General features: G+C 44.2%; 1 protein-coding gene across 3 annotated transcripts in view; it reads left to right on the forward strand.

Annotated features, from left to right (window-relative positions):
• The window catches only part of KCNJ16 (potassium inwardly rectifying channel subfamily J member 16), a 79,647-nt gene that overhangs the window by 25,690 nt on the left and 27,555 nt on the right, over positions 1-26,402 (forward strand). Inside the window, exons 5-7 of one of the 3 annotated variants that reach the window (XM_084837547.1) lie at positions 1,070-1,238; positions 1,731-1,820; positions 1,987-2,099. The exons of 1 other annotated variant lie outside the window; for it this stretch is intronic. The gene's annotated coding sequence lies outside the window, so the exon portion shown is untranslated. The remainder of the gene's footprint in view (positions 1-1,069; positions 1,239-1,730; positions 1,821-1,986; positions 2,100-26,402) is intronic. One more of the 3 variants, XM_084837548.1, reaches the window with a different exon arrangement.

The raw sequence follows: 26,402 nt of genomic DNA on the forward strand, positions 1-26,402 counted from the left end.
ATGCCTAACATGTTTGTACACAGTCTTGCTTAACCTTGCATGGTTGTTGCGTAGAAGCATAACTTATACTTATTTCTCCTACTCTGCCTAAATATCTACTGAATACTGAGAGTTTCAAGATATAGTTGTGACTTATCTGACTCCTGACTGCTGCTGCATCTAGGTAGCAGAAAAGTGGTGTGAAAAATTGTGGAGCATTATTTCCAACATTTCCCCACAATTTTGAGCTTGGGTTCCAACTCTTCTTTGGCATCCATCTCTCTCTCTCTCTCTCTCTCTCTCTCTTTTTCTTCACTTTTCTCATGTGATGTCTGGCATGTACTTTAACGTCCTTATTTGCCTAGTGACCTCCATGGTGAGTTCTTATGAATTCACATAATGTGTGAATAGATAAATAGGAAGAGAGGAATTCATCCACTGAAAATTCCAGAAGGGTAGCCGTTGAAGTGGGTTGTAACAAAAACAAAACTTATCACCTTCAAGACTAACAAATGTATCGTGGCATGAGCAATTGCATCCAGTCTATATGATGGAAACAAACGCACAGTAAATTTTCCAGTACCCATATTTTGTCGCATGGTTAATTTTGACATCAGAAAAACAGCACCAGGACCTCCTGTAACTTGGCTGGCCTGTACTGGTTGTTTGATTTGTATCTTTATTTCAAACATCCGACAGTTCCTCCGGCAGTTACAAGGCATCATGCATTAAATCATCTTGTGATTTATGTGATGTCTGTAAAGGTTTAGGTAATAACGAACAAACTGTTCTACTTCCTTTCACACCTGGGCAATGCTTCAGTCTCATTCTGCTGCTTTCAGTCTCAGTGAAATCCAGGCTTATATGTCTGCTGTTTCATGAATTTGTCCAGTTCTTCTTAAAACCAGTGATCATTTTGGCCATCCTTTCATCCCATGATAAGTTGTTTCACTGATCTATGGAAACAAAAATGCCATCTGTTTGTTTTAGACTTGCTTTGTGTTAATATGACAGGGTGCTCCATACTTTTTGCATTATGTGAAAGGATACTAGCCAGCTGTTCTTTATTCCTGGGTTTTTTTCTCTCCAGACAGTTCATGAATAAATGTTCTTTTGAATGCAGTATTTAGGCTGTCTCCCATTTTATTTATGTGGGTCCAGGAGGGTTGCGTGGTTGCCAAAGCAATAATCCAAAATGGAATCAGAACCCTTTGAGCAGCCTGAGGAATGCAGCTCTACAGGTGTTGCAACAGCTCAAGGTATTTTAATTACTATGAAAAATAGCATTGCCATAGTAGCCGCCTGTGATTTATAGTGTCTCTGTTGACCGTGGTAATGCTGTTTCTGCAATGGTGGCGATTGTTAATGGGGGTTAAATAAAGTGTCTGGTGAAAGAACTTATAATGAATAACTGGCTTGGTTTTAAATCAAGCCAGATTTTTTATTAGCTGGGGCTATGGGTAACAATAATGAACTCCAACCTTAGAAGTAAATTAATGTCATTTGATGGCCCAATTCTGCAGTTTGTCAGAATTAGCAATAATCACCTCCACCCCTCTTCACCAAACAATTCCTAGCAGATTAACCTATGTCTTCCAAATTATAGTGTGCTGCAAAGGAAGAATAAGGACATCATGACCCTTTTCTCAATGAGACTCTATAAATGCAAAGGTGTCTTTTTTGACAACTAGATTTGTTTAGACATAATCAGACATAAATTGATCTAACTAACCTTATTCCTTGTCCTGTAGTCACAGGCCAACCCAAGACATTTTTTCTGCCTGAAGTGAAGGTCAAGATGGCACCCCCTCCTGCTCCACACACAAAAGTTGACTAAATGGGTAGGGAAAATTTCTTCAGCTCTGGCCATGGGGCTGGGAGTGGCTAGCCTGGGAGTGCAGGGCAGGCTGCATGGCCCACAGCTTCTTCCTCCAACACCTGGTGCCACCTCGCAGCATCTGCAGCATGCATCATCAGCAGCAAGTCCCTTCCCCTTTTCTCTTTCAGTGCAGATTCAAGGAAGAGATCGGAAGGATCTGCTTCCATTTTTCAACCAACCAACCAACCAACCAACCAACCGGACTGAAGTTTGTAGTACATATAAATCCAGTGGAACTCTGGTGAGTTTGAATTTCTGGTTTGTTCAAAAAAGCCAGGATCAAACTGTAGTTCATGATTCTGCCTCATTAACAAACCATAGTTCCCCCCAAACCAGACTTAATGGTAAATTCTGGTTAATTATTTATAAGTGGAATGGATCCTTCCAATCTCCTCCTTGCAGCCGCTCTGGAAGAGTTGGGGGGGAAGGTGCATGCCTCAGGCTCACTGCAGCTCATGCACTACTAACCCATTGTTTAGCATTACACCATTATCAGCGATGACTACTAGACAACAGATGGGGTTAATTAGATCCTTCTAGGTCTTATTAGATCTAAAGAAACCATCAGTCTAGTTGGCAAAAAAGTCACCTTTGAACAAGTCTCAGTGAGAAAATAGCACCTTGCTTTAAAACCAGGGTATTGTTTTTGCACAATCCATGTGTCTCCCAGCAGGCATGTATTTTTCCCTCTTTGTGGACAGGAGGATCCCCCAGCAATAAAGATTCAGCCCTGCCCAGACCGTCTGTGCTCTTTCCTTGGACTGATTCTACCATTAAGAAAAAGAACAGCTGAACAAGACAATGGCCCCAGTTTTGTGTGTGTGTGTGTGTGTGCGCGCGCGCGCGCGCGTGCTTGAGTGAGAAGCAGACTTGGAGGGTAATGAAAACTTCATAAACAGTTCAGGGTATGTGGGGAGAAGAGTGTCCACAGAGTGGAGTTCTGTGGGTAAGAACAAAGTGATCTGAGTTCCTGATTTTAAAATCCAATGACCGTTGGGTTGTAAAGTACCAATAATGTCATGGTGTTGTTTGAGTCCACTTGTTGACACTTGTGCTGTTACACTTCAGATTGGCCTGCAAAGAAGGATAGAGATGTCAGTGTTCTTAAGGAATGTTTGCTAACAATGACTTAAAAGATAACTCCATCCATTTAGTATTTTCTGGGAGCAAAGATTCCTCTCTTGTTCTTTCCTCAGGATGCTTTGTGACGTCACTGCCCCCAGCTTGTTTTTCACTTCTTATAACATTACTGGCCCCCTTCCAAATTGTTTTCTGTTATCTGTGTTTCCTGCACTGAGTGCAAACTACAATCAGCATAACAGTTGTCCTCAGCTGCAGAGAGATTCAAGTGCCAGAAGCACTTGTCATATTCTCTGCTTAATCCTTCGATGGGATTAGACCACTTGATATACTTGACATTTTCCATGTCTAAAGAACATCAAACCCTTTTAGAATCTGCCAATGGTATCCTATTTAGCTAACCATGTACTTAAAACAGACCACATTTCTTCTAATGCCTACATAGTCAACATTTGTTTTAATCAAACACTGTCAATTACTAAATAGAAAGGGTTGTGTCTAATGCTCGCCATCCACTGCTGGTGGAATGGAAGCCACTGGTCGAACACATTACCCCTCCCACCCTGCATTCCCTGCACATGCCCCAGATCTGCTTCAGAGGGTTAGAGCACACTCCAGCGCGGGTGGGGGAAGGGATGTGAATGGCTGCAGGAGGGAGGACAGCAAGGGTAAATCCCATTGTAGGAACAGAAGTCCGCTCATGCAACATTGGATTTATCTCTACATTAATTGTTCCTTTACTGCTAGGATATAGAAAGAGGATATAACAGGGAAGTCATGCCATATCAGTGTGGTTATGTCACTTGAAGTGGCAAATTTTCCGACCTAGGAAGATCTTCTGTGGGATGGTTTCTGCCCTGAAAGTTTTCCTAGAAATATTTAAAATACATAAATAAATCTTAGGAAAACACATAGATAGAGATTGCAGCATATCACCCTCTCATGGGTCATCTGAATGTCAAAGTGATGTCAGAGAACATCCAGATTTATGGGTGAATCTTGCATTTTTTTTTTGTGTCGAATGATAACTGGCCAGTCTGCTTGAGCATAGCATTATCTGCCATTAGCACATAGCCTGTGACAGAGCATCAGAAGGCTGTTGTCCAGATGCTTGGGAACATGGGTGGGAGGGTGCTGTTGTGCTTGTGTCCTGCTTGTGGGTTCCTGGTCAACAGCTGGGTGGCCACTGTGTGAACAGAATGCTGGACTAGATGGAGCCTTGGTCTGATCCAGTATGGCTCTTCTTATGTTCCTATGAAGCCAGCAATGGTTGGTGGGTTGTTATGAAGTATATGCCCTCCCACTTTCACAGTCCCATCTGCAGGCTGCAAAAATTGGAGGAAATTTTTGGCAATTTTGTTGGGGGGGGCAGGAAATATTAGATGTTTCAGGGATGGAGCTTACTGGTAAAAGCAGCAGTGGGAGCAACTTCCCCATGTATTACTTTAAAATTAAGTTTTCTTTCCACTTCAAGTAGCTCAGGGCTACTGTATTCAGCATGTACAGAAACTGGAATGGCTCTGGTTACCTTCATGAGCTGAGCCATGGGCAGCTTCCATTTAATGCCTAAAGCCGAACAAAATTGGAGGATCAGGGCTGAGATGTAGCATAGTCAGGAAACACTGAGAAGTGCAGGTCCAGGATTTTGGAGACCCTCAGACAAGAGATATCTTCATTATTTATTTGCTGCATTTATATCCTGCCTTTTCCTCCAAGGAGCCCAGGATGACATACATGATCCTCCTCCACCTCTCCATATTATCCTCACAACAACCCTGTGAGGTAGGTTAGACTAAGAGTCAGTGACTGGCCCCAAATCACTCGGGGATCTTCATGGCTGAGTGCAGACTTGAACCTGGATCTCCCCAGTCCCAGTCCAACACTCTAAGCATTATGCTGTACTGGCTCTCAAGGTACTCTCAACACGCCTCCTTAGCCTGGAAAAGGTGGGGCAACTGGGATTTTTCCTGCACTGCTCCTGACTTTCTTGGATTCCCCATGCAAAATGGGAGTGGTGGTGTGGTTTGACCAATGGGCCCTGTCACAGATCAGCAGTGCCCTGTTCTATGAGAAGAAGAGAAAATAGGCAAAATAGTGTGCCCACACTCCTTTTTGCCTTTCCCTTCCTCTGGCGTTTTCCCCTAACACCCTAGTGTTAGGGGATTTCCATCAAACAGCCTTAGAACACATTGGGTCTCAGGTATCTACTGTAGGTAGTGTTGGCGGGGTTGGTTATTAGATGGGGGTGGGTAACCTCCTGGAAGAAGAGATCATAAAGTTTCAAATAACAAACTTTAAGGTTTTACTGAAGAAAAATGTCAGTATGGAAAAGCTTTAAAATCTGAATAGACACACACACATACTCAACAATAGGGTCATAAAACAACCAGGGATAAATGCATCCAGCTAACCTGTGTTCCTCTCTCAATTAGCTCTCCAGTTCCAGCAGCTCTGACTTTTTCCTTTAGGACTCTGGGCTTCTTTCTTTCCTTCCTTCTCTTTCTCTCTTTGTCTTTGCCTTTCTGCCTGAGGCTAGGGATGGCAGAGAATTCCGCCACGGATCTCGGTGAGGCCGAATGCCAGTGCATTCGGCCCCCTGAAATCTGTGGTGGAATGGCCTGCCACCCCCTGCCCCCCCACGGATCCCCCCCGGGATGAGACTTACCTGGGGCAGATCTTCCGGGTGGCGGCGGCTGCGGCGGCGGCTGCGGCGGCTGGTCTTCTGACTGGCTGTGGCCGCCGCCATTTCCAGTCTTGGTTAAAAAAAAAAAAAGACGTGATAGGCTACGTAAAGATTTACGTAGCCTATCATGGCTGGGTGGGTTTAAAAAAACAAACAAACCCGCGTACGCAAATGGCGGCAGCTACGGCCGCCGCCATTTGCGTTCCTTCTTTTTGGCCGTCTTAGTCTATGTAAATATTTACATAGACTATGACGGCAAAAATAAAGGGGAATGCAAATAGCGTAGCAGACGCTATTTGCATCCCCTTTTGATTCGCCGTTTTAGCCTACGTAAATATTTATGTAGATTAAGATGGCCAAAAAGAAGGAACGCAAATGGCGGTGGCCGTAGCCACCACCATTTGCGGATGCGGGTTTTTTTGTTCTGTTTTTACCCAGAGCCCTCCGCGGCCGGAAATCCGGCTGCGGACTGCTCTGGCCTGGCTGGGCCTGGCTGGCTGCTCTGCGGAGCTGTCGTGGAGCACAGCGAGCAATTTGAGGATTCCGGGGGGGGGGGAGGAATGGAGCGCCTCCCCCCCCATCGAGGATTCCGGGGGGAGGGACGGAACGCCTCCCCCCCACCATAAACATAATCTGCGAACAGGTAAGTCACTTTCGTACATCCCTACCTGAGGCTTTTATCTCTTAAAATTTCCCTGCCCAACTTCAACCAGTCAGAAGGATAGTTTCATGTTCATTCCTGCAAACCACATGTCGATTTCTTGAATTAATACTTTTCTCTCCCTCTTCCTCTGACCTTCTGTTGAACTTTATAATCTCCTGTCTTCTTCAGCAAACTTCCTCACCTACATTCTAATTAAACTTTTGACCTCTAAACTGTTTAGCCTGCTGGTTGAAACTGACTGGTGCCTGTGAGTGCGCACGCACGCACGCGCGCACGCACACGCGCACACACACAGACACACACACAGATTTAATCCCATAATATCCTAAAACCAAATGAAATACAAAAAATGGAGGACAGTTTTATTCCTTCACAGGGCCCTTTCCTGATTTTAAGAGTCCCAGCAAATACTTAATCTCTGCCATCCAGGGCATCCTAGCCAGGGGCAAACCAAGGTCTGTAGCCATGGTTAATCCCTGTACCAGGGACAGTGAGGAGGGATTTTGTGAAAGCTGTTTGCATATATGAAAAACCCCAATCATTTTGGTTACCTTGCTGTTGAATACCTAGGTTAGGCTGCTGAGCTGGGGATGTGATTCACTTAGAATGACCATTTTATGATCCAGTGTCAAGTCCATGCACTGTAGGTGAATGATAACCTAATATGACATTATCAAGGGTGTAGATTATTATAGCCCAATCCTTTCTAAAGAAAATGAAGCACCATTTCAAGAACTGAACAGGTCAAAGATCTCTTCTCTTCTCTTCTCTTCTCTTCTCTTCTCTTCTCTTCTCTTCTCTTCTCTCCTCTCTCTCTCTCTCTCTCTCTCACACACACACACACACACACACACACACACAAGATCTGAGTGGTGTTTTCCTAACATCAGGTCCTCTCACCTCCATGGGATTTGTTCCAGAAAAACAATTTAAAACTGTTAATCTGTAATAAATTGTAAAGACTGTAAAATGTTAGACTGTAATACATTAACTTCTCAAAGGTCAATTGTATCTATAAAGAAGGCCAAGAAAATTTTGTTTCCTAAAACATTCTTCAAGAGTTGCTTAATGGCAATAAAACCACTTCAAGGCCAGTTTAGGCTGATTTTTCTTGTGCCTGTTGTTATTTGTAATGCTTTATTTAGATAACTCAGTTAATGTCTTTGTGATAAGATCTACTCACTCATTTCATCATGTTTGCCTTTGAGGAATAAAATGAGCCTTTACTGACATAACAACACTATGAAGCAAATCAATTCCAAACCAAAATTAATTAGGGGTGGAGCGGCTGACTTGTTAACAGAAATAGCAACATGTTAACCTCCTACTTGCTCACTACAAAACCAAAAAGTTGTAGACCACAAGAATCAACAAAGACATTGTTACCTTTAGAAATTTTAGGAATTTGTATCCTGCTCTTCCTGCAAGATGCTCAAGGCTGTATATGCCAATTTTTATTCCGTCACAACAACCTTTGCCTATGAGAGATACTGACAGTGCAATAATATTTCCTCAGAAGTAAACCACACTGAGTTCAATGGGACTTCTTCCCAGGTCAGTGTGTATAGGATTGCAGCCTGAAAGGCTCAAGCTCAGCTCACCCAGTGAGATTCATGACTTAGCAGGGATTTGAATCCAGACCTACTGAGTCAAGAGCCATCTATTACACCTGGCTGGCTGTGGTAACAGGCAAAAATTAGCAAACAGCCCAAGTGTGAAAATGAATTACAGTGCCAACAGAATGATATAGAGGTCTCTGTTCAGTACTATCTTCATAATTCCTACTGACACTCCAAAAGATCTTTGTGATATGCTTTATAAACATATAGAACATGGCATGTAGGGGCCATGTTAAAATATGGTTAATTTTGTAGTACAGGAAGGACTAAAGAATTACTTATACCATAAGCTTATATCATAAACCCTCTGCAGGAAAGGCTATATTTTGATTGAACTCTATCATGCCTTCAAGAAATGTTACCCATAAAACCCCAGCACATCACCTGTAGTTCCACATAGTGCTGACTATAGACATAACACTGCTGACATCACTCTCTATGGAAAATATTATGAACACACAGCACATAAAACAAGAATAAAAGAAAACAGAGCCATCTCTTTAAACATTAAACCTTGAAAGTGTTTGGCTTGCATATTTGCAAATGAAGAATGAAAACACCTTGGGATTTTGAACAAGCCTTCAGTTGCACAGTATTTGAGGAGAAACATTACAGCCTTTCAGACTGTGAAATGGCTATACTACAGGCTCTAGCTTCTACCATATGAATTAATGAAAAAGGATGTATTTTGCCATTGGGGATTAAGAAATGGAACTTTGAAGCAAATTCTTATTTTAGGTTCAGGTGGAGCAATCTTTATATATTGCTTAAGAAATATAAAAGTCAGCCCTTGGTTCAGCTGTAGTGGACATGTTGTTGCTCAGTCATTAAGTCGTGTCCGACTCTTCGTGACCCCATGGACCACAGCACGCCAGGCCTTCCTGTCCTCGTCAATGTTCAATCTTGCCATCTCATATTTGACCACCTCCAGCTTACCTTGATTCATTGATCTTACATTCCAGTTTCCTAAACAGTATTGTTCTTTACAGCATCGGAATTTCCTTTCATCACCAGACACATCCACAGCTGAGTGTCCTTTCGGCTTTGGCCCAGCCGCTTCACTCTTTCTGGTGGTACTTGGAAATTCCCTCTGCTCTTCCCCAGTAGTATACTGGACACCTTCCGACCTGAGGGGCTCATCTTCTGGCGTCATATCTTTTAGCCTTGTGATACGTTCCATGGGGTTTTCTTGGCAAGAATACTGGAGTGGGTTGCCATTTCCTTCTCCAGTGGACCACATACAGAACTCTCCACCATGATCTGTCCGTCTTGGGTGGCTCTGCACGGCATAGCTTATGGCTTCACTGAATTATGCAAGCCCCTTTGCCACAACAAGGCAGTGATCCATGAAGTGGGTAGTGGACATACTACAATATTATTTGGTTGATCGTCACTGTTAATTCTTCCCATTGAGGGAACAATGATTTAGATTCATAGAATCATAGGGTTGGAAGGGGCCTACAAGACCATCAAGTCCAACCCCCTGCTCAATGCAGGAAGCCTGATTCCCAGGTGGTCTCCCCTCCAAGTACTAACCAGGGCTGACCCTGCTTAGCTTCCGAGATCAGACGAGATCAGGCACATCCAGCCCTTAATTGTCCCCATTAATACTATTATTTCTTTCCCTTATCTCTAAGGGTGAGTGGAGTTAAACCACATGTTTGATACATGGATGTTGCCGAAAAGGACAACCACATTTTGAGTCACTGCACCTTCTCCCTATATCATTGAAGCACATTTACCCATGTCAGCAAAGAGTCCCATCACACCTTAAAGTCTAACAGATTTATTGTGACATAAGCTTTCATAAGTCAGAGCTCTCATTTCACTAGATGAAGTAAACTCTGGCCCATGAAAACTTATGCCATAATGAAAGTGGTGGTTTTGACAGTGCCACAGGACCCTGTTGTTTTTGCTCATACAGCACATATACCCCTCTGGACATCTCATGTTATGTCTTTGCATTTCTCCACACCCTCTCCAGCAGCTGGCAATAATTTGGAGAGGGGATGGGGAAATGATAATGATGTTGCAACAGGCTACTGTCCTATGCTCATTTATTATAGGGCCACAGTTGTGGCCCTATATTAAGAGCAAGTTGGATAAATCACATTCTGCCCTTATAGCCAGAAATTAGGGAGCAGTAGATTCTACAGCTGATACTCAGAAAACAGCTCAGAGGATTGATCTGAATCTTGGCAGTGTGGGAGAGGGTGGGTTAAGGATAGTCTGCACTGATTTTGAGGTAGAAAGGCTAAGAAATTTGTTATTTATAGGAGTTTAAATGTTGATGAGTGATTTCCAGCAGTTTGACTTGGATTGTCTTTTTGTTTTTTCCATAGCCTTTGTTGGGCTTGATGGGCCGATTTCTCCATTGATACAGCATCTTTTCCCACACAAAGAAAGATAATGACTTACTGCAGATCATTACATTAATAAGCTGTCCTTGCTTCCCCTCAAATTCCTTGCACAGATCTTTTAAACAAGCAAAATTAGTGTAGAATCCAATATAACTTTATCTCACTTCTTTTAACCCCCACCTCTAAAATATCCTCTGCCTTCCCCCCTCTTTAGCCCATTATTACACTTATGTCTGCTTGAGTGTCTGAGAGTAGGGCAGGGTGAGCTGTAGGATGGAGATGTCATCAATTTTTATCGTATTGTATGACATTGTAATTTTAAATGGTTGTAAGCTACTGCGAGTAGTGCATTAGCACTAGAAGGGTGTGATAGACATCTCTAGAGTCTTGACTGAATAAATACAAACCTTGGTGGGTTTGCCCATTAAGCTTCCACACAGGTTTGAGGCTCCAACAAACTATATCAGCACAGAGGAAGGATGCAACCTGCTGCTCTAGAATATTGTGTTGTCCTAGATGTGTTTACACTTCTCCTATATCTGGAATCATTGTTTTTGCCATGGAGCTCCATGACCAAATACAGTCTCAGTGTTTAATTACCAAAGTGGTTCTCATGACCCATACCCAACATCACAGTCCTATCCATGTTTACTCCTAACTCCTCCTATGTTCACATGGGCTTACTCTCTAGTAAGTGAACTTAGGATCGCTGCCTGAATATACTTGATGCAATATTTTAAGAGAGAATGAACACTTTGGTAGAGTTTAAGCCAGTGGTGGACAGAAATCATGTTCTATAAGTCAAGCCCAAAGTATGAGACAGTGCCACTCTAGTGCGCACTACCGTCAACATGAAGGCCTTTGCACCTTGAGATAGTTTAGTTTTGCCTGCTGAGGAGCAGGCAGCAGTGCAGATCTGGAGAGCCATCACCAGGCCCGGGATCCTCCTGTTCCTGTCTAGGTGTGCCATAGACCCTTGCAGCATGAACCAGTTGTGGTCCCCGTACTACAGGTCAGCTACCCTGCCCATGCTTAAGCCATTCTGTAGAATTCTGTAGTACTGGGGAGACATTGTTTTTTGTACTACTGTAGGTTTACCATTTTCACACATAATCTTGTTCAAAAGTTCTTATTCACACATAATCTTGTAAGCCAGGTAAGGATTCATTTATTGACACTACCGAGAGAACCAATATGCTGTGTTTTAGCAGAATGGTGCTTTGGTTTCCCTACATCAGGGAACATGTGGCCCTCTAAATGTTCTTGGGCTGCAACTCCCATCACCCCTCATCATTGGCTATGCTACCTAGGGCTGATGGGAGTTGCAGTCCAACAACATCTTGAAGGCCATACATTCACCACCCCTGTCCTACATAGAACTAGGAGGGGGAAATGGGTTCATTGTGTATTGATTCACTGTCATGTATTAAGATTATGTGTGGGCCTGTTTTCTCAGCAAGACCCAAGTATCTGTACATGTGGTAAATAGGCATGTGTGCAGTCTTCACACATGATGATGAGTTTGCAGACGTGGGCATGCCATGAGGTTCTTTCTACACCTGCGAATACTTATAGGGAGAAGATAATATAATCTAGCTAAAAGTCATGTCAACGTTTTAGTTAGCTTTTAAATTCTGAAGAGTTTTCTCTAAATATTGTGTTGTTGCAAAGAAATGCAGAATCCTTCTAGCAGAAATAGTCATCAAAACATGTTGAGATGGTGTTCAGAAATATTTAAATAACACATGGATGATGAAGAGTCAGATAAGGACAAGTGGTTTCATTAGGACAAGTTCATGAGGTTGTTGTTACTGTTGTTGTCAATGTTACACTTCTTTCCTGATTGAGGAAGCGGAGTACTGTGTCTTGGAAGACCTGGAAGAATATGCGTTGCATACACAGTCTTAAAAGAGCCAAAGCAGAACACTGTGTCCTTTGTGACAGCTTTGAGTGAGGATGGTGGCAGCGAGACATTCAGGAAGAGATGTCAGGAGAACAGAATGGCTAGTGAGGAAGGCTGCAAATCATTAGAATACAGATTGGGGTGGGGGGGACGACTGTTTGCATTTATGTCGAGAGGTTCCAGCAGTTTGTGTGAATGAGATGACCCAGCTGGAAGCTGCACAGAGGGAAGGTCTTCCAGCCAAGAGGAACATTTTTCTCCTTGTACCCACCCCCCTCCCCTCCTGCTGGTATCAGTGAAATACTGATACTATAAGTAAGATGTAGGTCTAGTACCATAAGTGGTATAATAATTCTATACTTGTGAGTTCATGTGTCTTGTGACCTATTGTAAATTCCTCTGGAAATGTTAGTTGAAGAAATGCTTTAAAGAAATAGCTACATATACTGCTGGCATAGCATAAATAGTATACTAGTAAAGGCATATACATAATATTACAATAGTTTGTGCAGCTGCCCCCTCCCCCCCAACCCCTCATGCTGTGACTGCGATCTCTACCTCCTCTCTTCTTTCCTGAGCCCTGATCCTCTAGCACAGAGGTAGTCATCTGGCAGTCCAGGGGCCTCATCCCACTTTTCTCAATCCCAGTGACAGGTGACCAGCAAGGTGCCTCCTCTGTCTTGAAGGCACCACTATGAGGTGACCTCGATTTCATGATGGGGGGAGGATGCTGCCAGGTGAAAAATGGGACGCTGGCTCTGCATGCAGGTTCTGGTGCAGCCAGCCCCACTCCCTGAGTGCTTTTGCTTAGGAAGCATGGCTAGACGTTCTATGCCTTAGTTACACCTTGTTTAGACTAATATGACATGCTCTATGTGGGGATGCCTTTGAAAACTGTTTGGGAACTTCTGCTGGTGCAGAATGCTGTGGCCAGACTGTTGATGCTTCCCTGCTGGCTGGCAGACCATTTGGATAGGGGAGATCACCCCCACACCACACATGCACACAGAACTCTGGCATGGATATGCAAGGAGTTATGCAGTGGTCTTTGGAGGTGCCTCAGAGAGGCGTGCCCTTGGCTGCATGAGAAAAAAGTGTCTTAGACACTGCTTTTGGGTCAGCTAGCACAAGGGCAGGCAACCCAGGTGCCCTCCAGAACTCCCACCAGTCCCAGCCAGCATGACCAAGGACAGGACAATGGGACTTGAACTCTAAAACATCTGGGTTGCCTACTCAGAGCTAGCACCCAGGCTCAGAAAGCAGGCTGGCTGAACCAAAAGCAGTGTGCAGGCAGAGGCCTTTTCCAGGAGGGAATGGGAGAGGGCCCTGGAGTCACAAGTGCTGTGCACAGGCACAGGGATGGTGGGGACAGGATCAAGGAGATGTGCCACTGTGCCTTTGGGGGCAAACAGTTGTTGTGGGGGAGGTGATTTTCAGGAGCAAACTGGCATGGGATGCTGATCCAGATCGGAAACACTTTCTGGTCTGGCACCGGCCCCCTGGCAGTGCTTACTCTTCAAAATAAAAGTTGCCAGTTTTGTTTTGTTTTTAAAGCGTGAATAATGTAACATGTAGTTTGGCCCTAAGATTAGCTTCATTGGCCACAGCACAAACTGCAGCCTGAAGCCTGAAAGCAAAAGCAAAAGCTGCATCCTATACTTGGCAAGAGGGGCAGAGAGAAAGACATCCTACTCTTTTCCATGTGCTGCAAGGCCATTGTTACCCATACCACTGGTGCAGGTTTGCATCTGTGTTCCAGGCTTCTAGTCTGGTCATAAGACTCAATAGGATACTGAGCAGAGAGCTGTTGCTGAATCTGCCCCATGCTGCATTTTTAATAAGCCCTCTTGGGCAACACAGCTGGCAAGGGAAGAGGGAAAGCGTTGGTGCAGCAATGCCACAGCTGTGCCAACATTCAAGCCTGACAGCTACACAGTCTTGTGCTGAACCAAATTCTCATTGGAGAACATTTTAAGTGGTAAAGGGGGAGTTAACCCCCCCAATGCACAGTTGTGTGGAAGTTCCCTCTAAACTTGTGTTTTCACACGGTTGTGCTGCTGTTCACTGCTGTTCAATGGCACTTTGGTTCACTGTCGTCTCCCACCACACACCGTGTGGCTGGATCACATCTTCTTGCTGGCTGTGTGGTCCAGCCAATCAGGGACTATGTAACCAATGCAATGATGTCACAGTGCCACATAACCATTCAGATTCAGATTTGGCTATGTGATGACATCACAAAGCCAAATCGGAGTGAGGGCAATACTTCCTGTCCTCATTCTGACTGGGAATACATTTTTTTTAAAAATCTGGTTTAATAAACCCCCTTCCCCCACCGAATTATCACTGAAACAGGATATGTGTTTTTTTGCAGGGGCAATTTCTCCCCCCAAATGCACCCCCTGCTTCAGCTCAACCCTGGTCCAGTCCCATTTCATCTCTTGTAGAGTAAGAAAAATCTATTAAATTAGCTCTAGGACTTTTTTTAATCAGAAGCAGTAGAAATGCTGAAACTCTCCATTGGGAGAGTCACATGTACAAGCAGAGCCTCACTCAAAACACACACAGATTATTTTAATTGTCTGCCTCCTAAAAGACTGGCATGTTGTATATTTTTAGAGCACCAACTTTATTTATTTCAAAAACTTGTATGTCACATCCTCTGTCAAACTGATGCTTGATGTGTTGCCCAAAATATGCAACTACAAAACCAACTAAAACTTATCCATGATTTTTTTAAAGTATAGATATATAAAGCATACACAACCTTAACTAATGCTAAAATACTAGCAAAAGATAAAACAGACACAATCAACTAGAGCATTCTGAACCATATTTAAGGAGAAGACCCTATTTAACAAAACAAAACAAAAAATCTGTTAGGAGGATTTAGCAAAAGCTACAACTATGATTCAGAATCTAGCTGACCTTTTACATGCATCTCTCTCTCTCTCTCTCTCTCTCTCTGTGTGTGTGTTTGTGTGTGTGTGTTTTGTTTTACTTTTGGGAACTACCTAATACTTAATGCGGAAGCACAAGTCTGAATAGCTTCCAGGGCTATTGTGAAGTGCCAGTTTGTCCTAAATGCTCAATAAGCTGTGGGAGCCAAGGTTGCTTAGCACCCCATAGAATCAAGACTCAAGATAGAAAGGCTAACTGAGCTGTAGCTTTCTGGGGAAGGGTGTGGAGTGGACACAAATGAGAAAATGAAGAAGACCGCTCTGTTCCACTTCACTAATTGCTGTGGTTCTAGCTAGCAAGCAACCCTGTGCTGGTGGTGGAACTGCCCTCTGGGCCAACAATCTGGTGAGTGGATTGGGGACCCCCAAAGCTAGGCTGTATAATAGGTTGCATTTAAAAGGTGGGGTTCATAGCTGGGCTGGAATAGAATTTTATATTCCCTTTCTGGATTTTGCGCTGAGGAGAACCAAGCAAACTACCCTTATGGGATAATTTCTCCCCCATCCCTGGCTACATAATGCAGTAATCAGAGGTTGATGAAAAATAAAATTAGGAGTGTGTGTGTGTGTGTCTCTGTGTGTGTGTACATGTGTGTGTGTAATATATATATATATATATATATATATATATATATATATATATATGCATGCCAGTTTGTTCAGGTTCATAATTGCTGCAACATCCTAGCTTCATCTCAAAACTCAAAAGCTGATTGACTGCAAAGGACAAGAGAGATCCCAAGTGTACAAAAGTTCCACCCCATATGCAAAAGGGGATGAGTTCAGTTTGCACATGATAAATATCAGATGTTCCACCATGCTAACAATACCTAACTTTCCGACAGAATGGGACAGCTAAGCTGTGGCAGAGGAACCACGTGCTGCTCTTGAGCAGTTCAAGGGGTGGCACTTGGGCTGAAAGAGAAATGTCGCAGCCGAGTCATCATTTCCCAAGTGCAGTTGCTCCAGAGGAGAAGGTGCCATTGGAAATGGATCTGTAGAAACACAGCACATGGGGTTTGGGGGGATCATAGGTGGGAAAACTGGGGAAGGAAAGGATGAATCTGGACTGGGAAGGGAAGAGAAGAACAGCATCAGTGCAGGCACAAGACGAGCTGTTGTGGACGCTAAGAGGTGTGTGGTGGAAATGGTTCTGAAAATGCTGTTGGGGAAGGGCTGTTGGAACAGCTGAAGTTATAAGGGGGTCAGGTCAAGATCTTGGCTCCTTAGAGAGTGGAGCTTAGACCGAACTTGAACTACTGGTCTACCGCTGGGCTTAGGGATCTCGTTTGGCCTAAATTGTTTTATTGACTCCTCTCCTTGCTCTGCCGTCTGCCCTAGCCAGTCATCATGGCTGATTCCTGCTCCTTCTTCTTTCTACATCACCGTCGTCCTGTGAATTCCTTGCCCTTCAATAAGCCAGCTTAGAGACCCTGCCTTGACTGTCCTGCTCTCATCTGTTCCCATTCCATGTCTTGGTCCTCCAAGCCTCTTGGCAGGTTCCCTGGTCTCTCCTGTCCTGCTGTGCCCCCCTTCATAGCTGCCTGACCTGCCTGTCTTCACTGGATTCTGACCTCAGCCTGCCAGTTGATCTGTGATCTTTGTTTCACCCTCTCGATCCAGATTCCTCAGCTCCCCTTCCATTGCCGGAAGGAGACTCTTCTGAATTACATGCCATTGGTCTGATGAACATTTTAGCCGCAAGCCATCTCTATTGGCTAATTTTTGCATGATGGGTCCCAGCAAATCCTCTGAGTAGCTCGCATGATCAGCACTTCATTAGTGCTTTTCTCTGAGGTGATGTTCTGCTGTTCTTACTATTTCATAAAATAGGTATTATATGCACAGTGTAATCCCTTTGCGTTTTCAATTGCTGTTTAGACAAACTGGCTTTCCTGTCCTTTCCTTTCTTCCACTGTGGGATGCCTCCAGCCTTGCATGCACATAGCCCACAGCTGCAAACGTAGATCTTTGAACTGGGGCCTTATGTGCACAATCTTGAAAGTGAAGAACAGACATCTGGAAGGGGTAAAAAAAGGTAAGATGGGAGCTCCAGGAAGAACTAATTTGTGGCTGGAGTTTCCAAAACATGCAACTGGTGACTATTGACATTTTAGTAATAAGAAATGGAAAATAGGATCTATATTAATTCCAGCTTTAGATCCCATGCTCTCACGCATCTCAGAGAAATTCTATGAAATTTCCCTCAGCTCACACTTGATCCAAATAGCACAATTACGTGCTCATGCCAATAAGGAAAAAGTTCAAGAGTTACATAATTATTGGAAAAATGAATAATTAACAAACATACCCTACGTTAATCCCCAGCTAGCTGAACTGTCCATTTGCTTTTTCTCTCTCCCCATCAATTCCTCCTCCTCCTCTCTTGGAATCTCCCCTGCCACCCACCCACTGCTCTCCTTGGGAATGTGGGCTCTGGTGCAGGGGCTGCATAACCCCTCACTTATATGGGTTATGTTTTTATGACCTCTTCAAATCATATCTTGTCACCATGAATTAGAATGGGATTTTTAACATTTATGGACCTCTACCATCAATATCTGGGTCTGCTCACCATATCTGGAGCCAGCTAGGAATTTTCCTTTTGTTCAAATTGGCTAGCGATCCTGATGATGTTTGTTTTGTCTTCACCTGAAGCATGTGGCTTGACGTATTTGCTCTGAGACCTTTTATTAAACTATCCCTTTAGTTGCTGGTACATCTTTTGTGGTGCCTTGTTTGTTTCTGCCCGCTCCTTTGGAACACACTACAGGCATTGAAGGAGAGGGTTATTATTAGGGCTGTGCACAAAAATAAATGCACCTCACAAAAAATCTGAAGAAAAAAAATGCTTCAGGTTGTTTCTGTCTGGACTGACACCTCACACTAGTTTGAAGCCTTGCTTCGGTTCATTTTCCAAAGCTTCAGATGTCTTCTCTATTGACTACAATGGGGAAATCAACCAATGGCTATAACTTCTTATTTTATTTTATTTTATTTTACTTTATTTTATTTTATTTTTTTGTCAGAATTGGATGAATTGGGGCATAGTAACCCCTTCTGATGGGGTTACTATGTGTGGTTTTTTTTGTTTTTTTTTCTATATCACCTCTCTGGGCGGTTTACAAAAATTAGAACCACAAAGTACAACATAAAATAAAATGTCCGACAAATAGTTTGGGTGGTGGTGGTGGTAAGGAGCCTTTAAGTTTCATACTTAAAAGAAAATGTATTTCATTTTTCCCCCAAAAAGTACATAATGATTTTAACATATAACCAAAAGGGATGCCCTACCTAATCTATGGTTTTGTGGGAAATTTGCAAGAATATGATGTACGATGTAAAGGGCCCCCAAATATGTTCCTTCCAAAATTAAAAAGAAAAAAGGTGCAGAGGTTCAAGTTACAAAGAGCACTGAAATTTTATTTATTTATTTATTTATTTATTTCATTTCTATACCGCCCAATAGCCGAAGCTCTCTGGGCGGTTCACAAAAACTAAAACCAAACAACACACAATAAAACAATTTAAAATATATAGAACATTAAAACCACAATATAACAATACAACCACAATAAAACCTACCAGCAGTACAGGAGTTTAAAATACAGATTTAAAACAGCAAAGATAAAAATTTAGAAAGCTAAAATGCCTGGGAAAATAAAAAGGTCTTCACCTGGCGCCGAAAGGAGTACAATGTAGGCGCCAGGCGAACCTCACTAGGGAGCTCATTCCAGAGCCGGGGTGCCACAGCAGAAAAAGCCCTCCTCCTAGTAGCCACTCGCCTCACTTCCTTTGGCAGGGGCTCACAGAGAAGGGCTGCTGCTGATGATCTTAAGGTCCGGGCAGGCACATATGGGAGGAGGCGATCCTTCAGGTAACCTGGCCCCAAGCCGTTAAGGGCTTTGAATGTTAACACCAGCACTTTGAATCGGGCCTGGAAATGGACTGGCAGCCAGTGCAGCTGGAAAAGTACTGGCATAATATGAGCTCGCAGGCCAGTCCCTGTTAACAATCTTGCTGCCCTATTTTGGACCAGCTGAAGTTTCCGGACCGTTTTCAAAGGCAATTGAAATACTAACATAACATCTGATACTGTATTTCAACATCCCTCTCAAAAGCACTGTGATTGAAGAGCCCTGTTAAAGTCATTTCCTGATTGGAACCTAGAGCTATCAGTCACAAAAAATATCCCCCTCCCCCCTACCAGCCTCAGGTGTTTTCCTTTAATAGAGACCTTGCTTGTGGGACGTTCAATATTGTATCAACCATCACCAGAGCTCCAAAGTGGGTCTGGACTCTGAAGCCTCAGAAACAGTTGACTTCTCATCATTCCAATCCAGACAAGAGTGGCTTCACTTTGGAGGAAGCCTGAATACTTCCAAAGTGACCCACTTTGATTTGGCATTCAGGCTTCAACTGAAGTGATTGTACACCCCTAGTTATTATGCAGCGTGGTTATGTACATGCAGGTTCACACCTTGAGGCAAGGTGTTGAATTAGATTATCTTCCGTTATCTCCACCATTGTTCTGTGATTTCCTACTGAATTTATGTAGAGGATTCTAAGGTTGCCAGATGTTGCATATCTTATAGAATGCCCCTCATTCCAGAATGAATTATGTCTGGAGGCCAAGAGTATGGCACCAAGGGCTTAGCAATATGGCCCAAGGGGCGATCCCGAACCATACTAGCTTTCCATCTTCTACTTTAGAGTATCTCCAGCTGGGGTGGGGGAATGCCACCCAAGCCAACACTGACATTGTGAGTTCTCTACCTCTAGCCCAAGCTGCATGGCTGGCCCCATCTTGTGGAAAGTCTCCATACTCCTGTCAGGAATACAGATTGGGGCGGGGAGTTTACACATTATGGTGGCCTTCCACATTTTTAACATGACTATGTGTGTGCATGTGTGTGCGCGTGTACATCTCTGTGTGTGTCAGAGCTTGCCACAGGATCATCTCTCCTTCTAATAGCAAACTCTTGGTGAGTGCCAACAAGATTGTAGCCAATATAGGGCCACTGAGAAACAAGAGGTATCAGCATGGTTGTGGGAACCTCAAGGTTTGTAAGTATACAAAATCTTTAAGAAAAATAAACGAAGGGGGCACCCCAACAACAGCAAAAAGGTCTAATGAGGGCTGAGCATACCCAGTGGCTACAGAAAGCTGAGTGTCTGCCCATGGGGGCGCAGGCAGGAAAGAAATAGGGGGAGGGATTGAATGAGGTATTCTGGAAGAAGGCACAGCAGGCTGGTTGGAACACTGAATACTTGACACTGCAACATTTTGCTTCAAGTTTTCTCCAATACCAAACGTGGGTGGTGGGTGGGTTGAGTGTCTATCCATTTTGAACAGAACCAGGGCCATCTAAAAACAGGAGTGGTTTCTACATTCTTGGGTGACTCCCCAGGTATGTGGAAGTATTTAAGTGTATGTGTTATTTAAGTGTATATGTTTGTAATTTAAAAGAAAACAGGCTGACAAGGACCTGTGAACTTCCAGGTACAGAATACTGAGGTGTCAGTTGAGAAAAGCTAAACCATAAGCAGGGAGAGGGGGAAAGAGAAGATAGATCTAGCCTGATCAAGCCCCAAAGCGCTTATAGCAAGTATTCTAGAAGAGAGGAGGGTAGGGTTGGGGGAACTGTGTCACAATACAGGGACGTTTCAGGAGGTGAGAAAGGAAAAAGGGCATCTTTTCCCTTCCCCACTCCCAAGAACCCCCTCCCCACTATGAAGCTACAAAATTAGACTCTGGGCTGGCAGAGTCTAATTTGGCATCCAAGCCCTCTAGGAATCCAAGCCCTCTCCCAAATCTCTAGGAATCTGAGCCCTCTCCCAAACTTGATTGAGCCTCAGTCAAATCCTATTGAGCCCCAATCCTAGGAACCTGAGCCCTCTAGGAATCTGGGCCCTCTAGGAATATACTCCTACCAGGCAGGAATACAGATTGGAGCCTTGATTTTACAAGTTAACACATCATGGTGGCCTTCCCTTGTCAAGCCATTCTAAGCATGACAGTTGTGCCTGCCCCCCCGCCCCCGTCTGTCTTTTAACTTGCCAAAGATATCCTATTTTCATCAGCATCCTCATGGTAATATTTACTCCAGTTCCCAATGATTTTTGATTAACAATTTTCGAGCACAGGAAGCTGTCTTATATCAGGTCAGACTTGAGCAAAGCAAAGGTTGATATAACAGATCTGGGGGTTGGGTTATACAATCCTGTTGTGAAACAGATGTCTTTCAGCCACTATGCCCAGCCCACCCACTATTGACAATTCAGCATTGTTGGTTGAAGTGGCAAAAAACACTCTATTAATTAAAAATAGTGGAGAATTTGGGCTGTGTTAACAATAAATGGTCTAACCTAATTCTGTCATTGTTGGTGAGTTGCCTTTTACCTGTTATTGAATGTACGATTCGATTACATCATGTCTTATTTAGTTCTGCAACTATTCCCTGCCAGGAAGAGTTGGAAATGAAGACTGGCATTTTCTGTATTCCAAAAGCTGACTGTAACCCATGAGGCTCCTTGTTGGGAGAAAAGAGCTAGAGAGAAACACCCAGATCTTCTAAACTAGTAAATAAATTAACATGCCTGTAATTTTGCATATATGGGCCATACATGGCACCAGTTTGAATACAACTAGATGTGCGCATATTCGCGATTGCCATTTTTTTCACAAAATGGCACTCGTGGACTGGTCCCAGGTGTGTGCAGGAGGCTCGATGAGTGTGGTGGGGGGGTCAAGCAAGGGCAGGGGCTTGGTGGGCACGGCTCAGGGGTATGGGTGGGAGGGAGTCCGCTGGACTCCTGGACCCAATTGGGCACCCACACCATCCCTACTGAAGAAACTATGCGGTGGAAAATATGGAGACTTGAACTTAAATCACAAGTCAGACATAAGGTAACTGGAGACAGTCACTCTTTATCTGGCCCAAACTACATGGAAACTCTTTCAGAAGTGTTGTCAAGTTTTATCCGGATTTTCATGAAATCAGCTTTGGTCTGTCAGTGGCACATGGTCAAGAAAAATGGAATATACACTGCCTAAACCCCCACTTTCACAGGTCAAACTGCACTTTAAGCCACCTTACTTTGGGGTTGGGTGGGTGGAGCCCTGCCAGTTCAACTGCACATAATCAACCACGTAGATGCTGCTCAGCCAATGAGAGAAGCTTGTTCCCCGCCAGTGTCCATGCTCACCTGCTCAGGGAAGTTTACTGGAAGAGATGGCCCTCCACTTTCATTCTCCTGTGTTTACTGTTTACATTTTACTTTGGCTTTCAGGCTGCTTTTCTCTGTCTTCTTCAACAGGAACTATATACCACAGTAGCAATATAGTGAAATCGTGCTACTGGACACTCCCACCCCTGGCCCTCACCTTTGCTGCTCCTGTTTAGATTTCAGCCACCCTGCTTTCAGTCATCCTGCTGATATCCTGCTGATTTAGATTTTGGTCATCCTGTTCAACCTGCTGACCTTTGAAAGAGGAGTCGGGTTAAGCGGAGGGTCTCATTCTGAGGGAAGGGAAAATCCAGGGATGTGTCTTTTATTTCAGAGAGGGGTTTTTCTCTTCACTGGTAGACCATTGCCCTAATCTAAACATAAACCCCACTGGCTGGCTCAGGTGGTGCCTGGGAATAACAACAACGACAACAAAAATAAAGGCATGGAGCAGAGCTGCTGGCTCCGCAGTGGAGCTTGTGAGGGCTCATTTAGCTGCTTAGCAAGGAGAAGAATGGAAACGGGCTGATCCTGTGGCATCAGTCAGTCAAGGGAGTTCATTAACTAAACCAAGAAGGCTGAGGAGAGAAGAGGCTTCAGCATGCCTTGGTGGCTGCTGCCTCAATCAAGAAAGGGTGGGTGGAGAGATCCTTCTCTTGGATGCTTGGAAGCAAGATACTGCTGTCTCCACTCTCCTGCCATACCAAAACCTCTTGATGTCATTAGCCGAGAAAGTAGCCAACTGAAGAAAGGAACCTCAGGAAGACTCTCACCTTCTTTTTATTTCCCGCCCACTTGGATTATGGGCAAAGGAGTTCCTTTGACTGGGTTTCTAGGCAGATCTCTTCTTAAGCTGCATCTCCCCTTTCACTTTGTACGGTGCATAGCCAAGACCTATATCAATGTGTGTGCAAGGTTTCCTTTGTCCCCAGGGTTAGCCTGTTTTCGGTAGTGCTGGGGTTGAGGCCTGGGCTCTGAAAACTAGTCATAAAGTGCCTCTGACCATGTGCAAAGTGACACTTCCCCACCATAGACAAATTCCAAAAGGGCAGCCTTGTTAGAGCACAGGAGTTTTGTGGCACATAAGGATGCAATCCTATGCACAGTTTCCTGGGAGGAAGTCCAAATGGACTCAGTGTGGCCTACTTATAGCACTACTGCAGGCCAGGCTACCAACACTGGCCCTCCCCTTTGCTGCTCCTATTTAGATTCTTCAATAGGCACTATATCACCTACTGCCTACTGTGATATAGTTGTTTTGCCTAAGGTAGAGAGGTACTTTTTTGGATTCATAGCAATGACTACACAAGGGAGTAAGAGTCAAAAAGCTTTATTAACTATAGCAGGCAGAGTATTACCGTCAAGCATATGATGTTATAAGCAAAACCAAGCAAAGTATCTCACTCCTCCATTCTGCCGTCGGGAGCCCCAGATAATGACAGTGGAGAGGCTCCAATCAGCCAACGCGCAGGCGCAGCACCTCTGCGGTCCAGGTCTGTGCCGAATCTCCACTGAGTGATGCTCTGGAGGGACTTAAATATCCCAAATCTCCCATGTCTATGTGCTGTCTTTAACAGCTCCCTAATCAAACACACCTGTTGTGATGGTCTCATGATGTTTAGACTTTTTTTTTTTTTTTCATCTTACCTAAAAGATAAGCTAAATTAGCAGGTGGACTGCAGCAAAAGATATCCTCCCTACCTTCTAAGGCCATACCACCCTAACTCATTTGAAGAACAAGGGGTCAGGCCAAGAAGCTAGAAGGCTCTTAAAGAGGCCTAAGAGACCTGGTTTTTAAGGTCTCACAGGAGTTTCAGGCATCAAAGATGCAGTTGTAGCATGTCACACTATCTCCTCAATATAAAAAGTTCTGGGGAATTCCCTCTGCTATAGTGCAGAATCTAAACAGGATTAGATTAGAAAAATCTAATTTAGATTAGAAAAATCTAATTTAGATTAGAAAGATCTAAACAGGAGCAGCAAAGGTGGTGGGAGACTGCAGTAGCGTGATTTCGCTATATCACTACTGCGATATAGTGCCTATTGAAGAATACACAGAAGAGCAGCCGCAGAGCCACAGTAAAAAGTAAACAGAGGAGAATGAAAGGGGAGGGCAGTAGTGAGATCCTGAAACAGCACTATTGAGAAATAGCGCTCTTGAGAATTAGTTCTAACTGGTGGGAAAGCAAGCCTAACCTGTCTCCAAAAAGCACGCTACTGCCAATGGCAGAAAGAAAGGAATGTGGGGGGGGGGGAAGGATGGCCCCACCCCTTGACCAGGGTCACAGGGTACAGATACACCCTAGGCATCCCCAGCATGCAGGATTTAATTTGGAGGAATGGGGCACACTGCAGCTGAATTGCACAGGAGCCACATTTAAGGAATAAAGATGCACTAAAACGAGTCTGCAAAAATGTGCCTTTTTGACAGGGAAGCAGAGGGATTGCTGCGGGGTGGCAAAAATGTCATGTTTCACTAACCACCCTGAAGTGTTCTTGTTCCACAGTAAATCACCTGTTTGGATTGGGCTCTCTCAGCATAATCTACCTCAGGGGCTGAATGTGAATATAAAATTTTGTTCTGCTTAATTCGTTCGAGGTATATCTTGCTCTGTGCCAAGAACAATTTAGTTGTAAATAAGGGCCCATGTCTCTTAAAAAAAATTTTTTTTAATAGCCACATAAAAGGAGGACCCAGGAGGAAAGAATGGAGTGAGGGGGAAAGAAAATGATAAAATACTGTCCTTAAAAACAACATTCCCTGAGCTCCTTGGAGGAAGGGCAGGACACAGACCCTGATGATGATGATTTTCAGCACAGAGATTTGCAGTGCGTCTTTTAATAACTGAAGACATCCCTAACGTTTTAATGGATGCAGATCTGAGGTAGCAAAAGTGCTTTTCAAACCTAAACTGGTACTGCGATCCTAAACATACTTACTCAGGAGCAAGCTCCCTTTAATTCAAAGAGGCACAACCGTCACAGCCCCGAGGGCCACATGTGATAGTGGCTCAGGAGTTGAGGTCTGCAAGCACACATGCGAGCATGCACACACACATTCCAACAGTGTTCATACAGATAATGTTTTCCTCACTTTTAACAGCGGTGGGAAAAGGGCAATCTGTGTGAGGGTGAGTGCAGGAAGGAAAATCATGTATCTATTAGGGCACTGCTTCGGCCCGAAGCCCAAAGTTCCGAGCTGAAGTGGGGACTTTGGGCCATTTTAAAAATGACTTCCCCCATTCCCTGGAACAACAAGAAGGCTGCTGGCACATGTCCAGATGGCCAAGGAGCTGGTGGTGGCGGCTCCCCTGACAGCACCCCACCCTCATTGCAAGCTGCCGCTGCTGGCCTCACTCAAACCTTCATGGGCTCCTCGCAAGCAAGGAACCCGTGAAGGCTTGAGCAGAGGCAGGAGTCGGCCACCAGCCAGGCACCCTCCCCTCCTCGCAAGGAAGGGAGAGAGTGTAGTTGGAGGGGGCGAAGCAGCATTCGGATGTCTGAACCCTACTTTGGCTTCATAGGCTGAAGCGAGTTGCCCCCCCCCCCCAAATCAGCCCGAGCCAATTTGGGCCCATCTTGGAAGCCCCAAAGTGGCCTCCGAGTTGTTTCGGGGGGTCCATGCACAGCCCTAGTGTGTATGGGAATGTAGTGGTAGCAGGGTGTCAGCATGCCCATAGGAATTTACAGTTGTCCTTGGGTTGTGCACTCTTGCTTTAATGTAATGGCTTTTACTTCGGAGTCAATGTATTTAAGGTTGCATATCGTTAATTTCCATCTTAAGGTAGAAATTAGTAGTGACATATTCATGTCCCATCTAATTCAAAAAGTCAGCTCAGGTGAGAGCATTGGTCCTTTTTGATTTTGGAAGCCATGAATCTGCCCTCTGAAGGAACTAGACTCCAGTTGACATCTATGGCCTCCCTCTGTCTTCTAGACTCCAGTTGACTTCTATAGCCTCCCTCTGTCTTTCTGTCAACTCTCAGTGGCCAAGTACCTCCTCTCCTTTTTTATTTTATTAGGATCTGGTTTCAGTTAGATGAAT

The sequence above is a fragment of the Heloderma suspectum genome, chromosome 2 (genome assembly GCF_057233095.1).
Source record: "Heloderma suspectum isolate Gila_16-S chromosome 2, 16-S_ref, whole genome shotgun sequence".
Taxonomy (NCBI): domain Eukaryota; kingdom Metazoa; phylum Chordata; class Lepidosauria; order Squamata; family Helodermatidae; genus Heloderma; species Heloderma suspectum.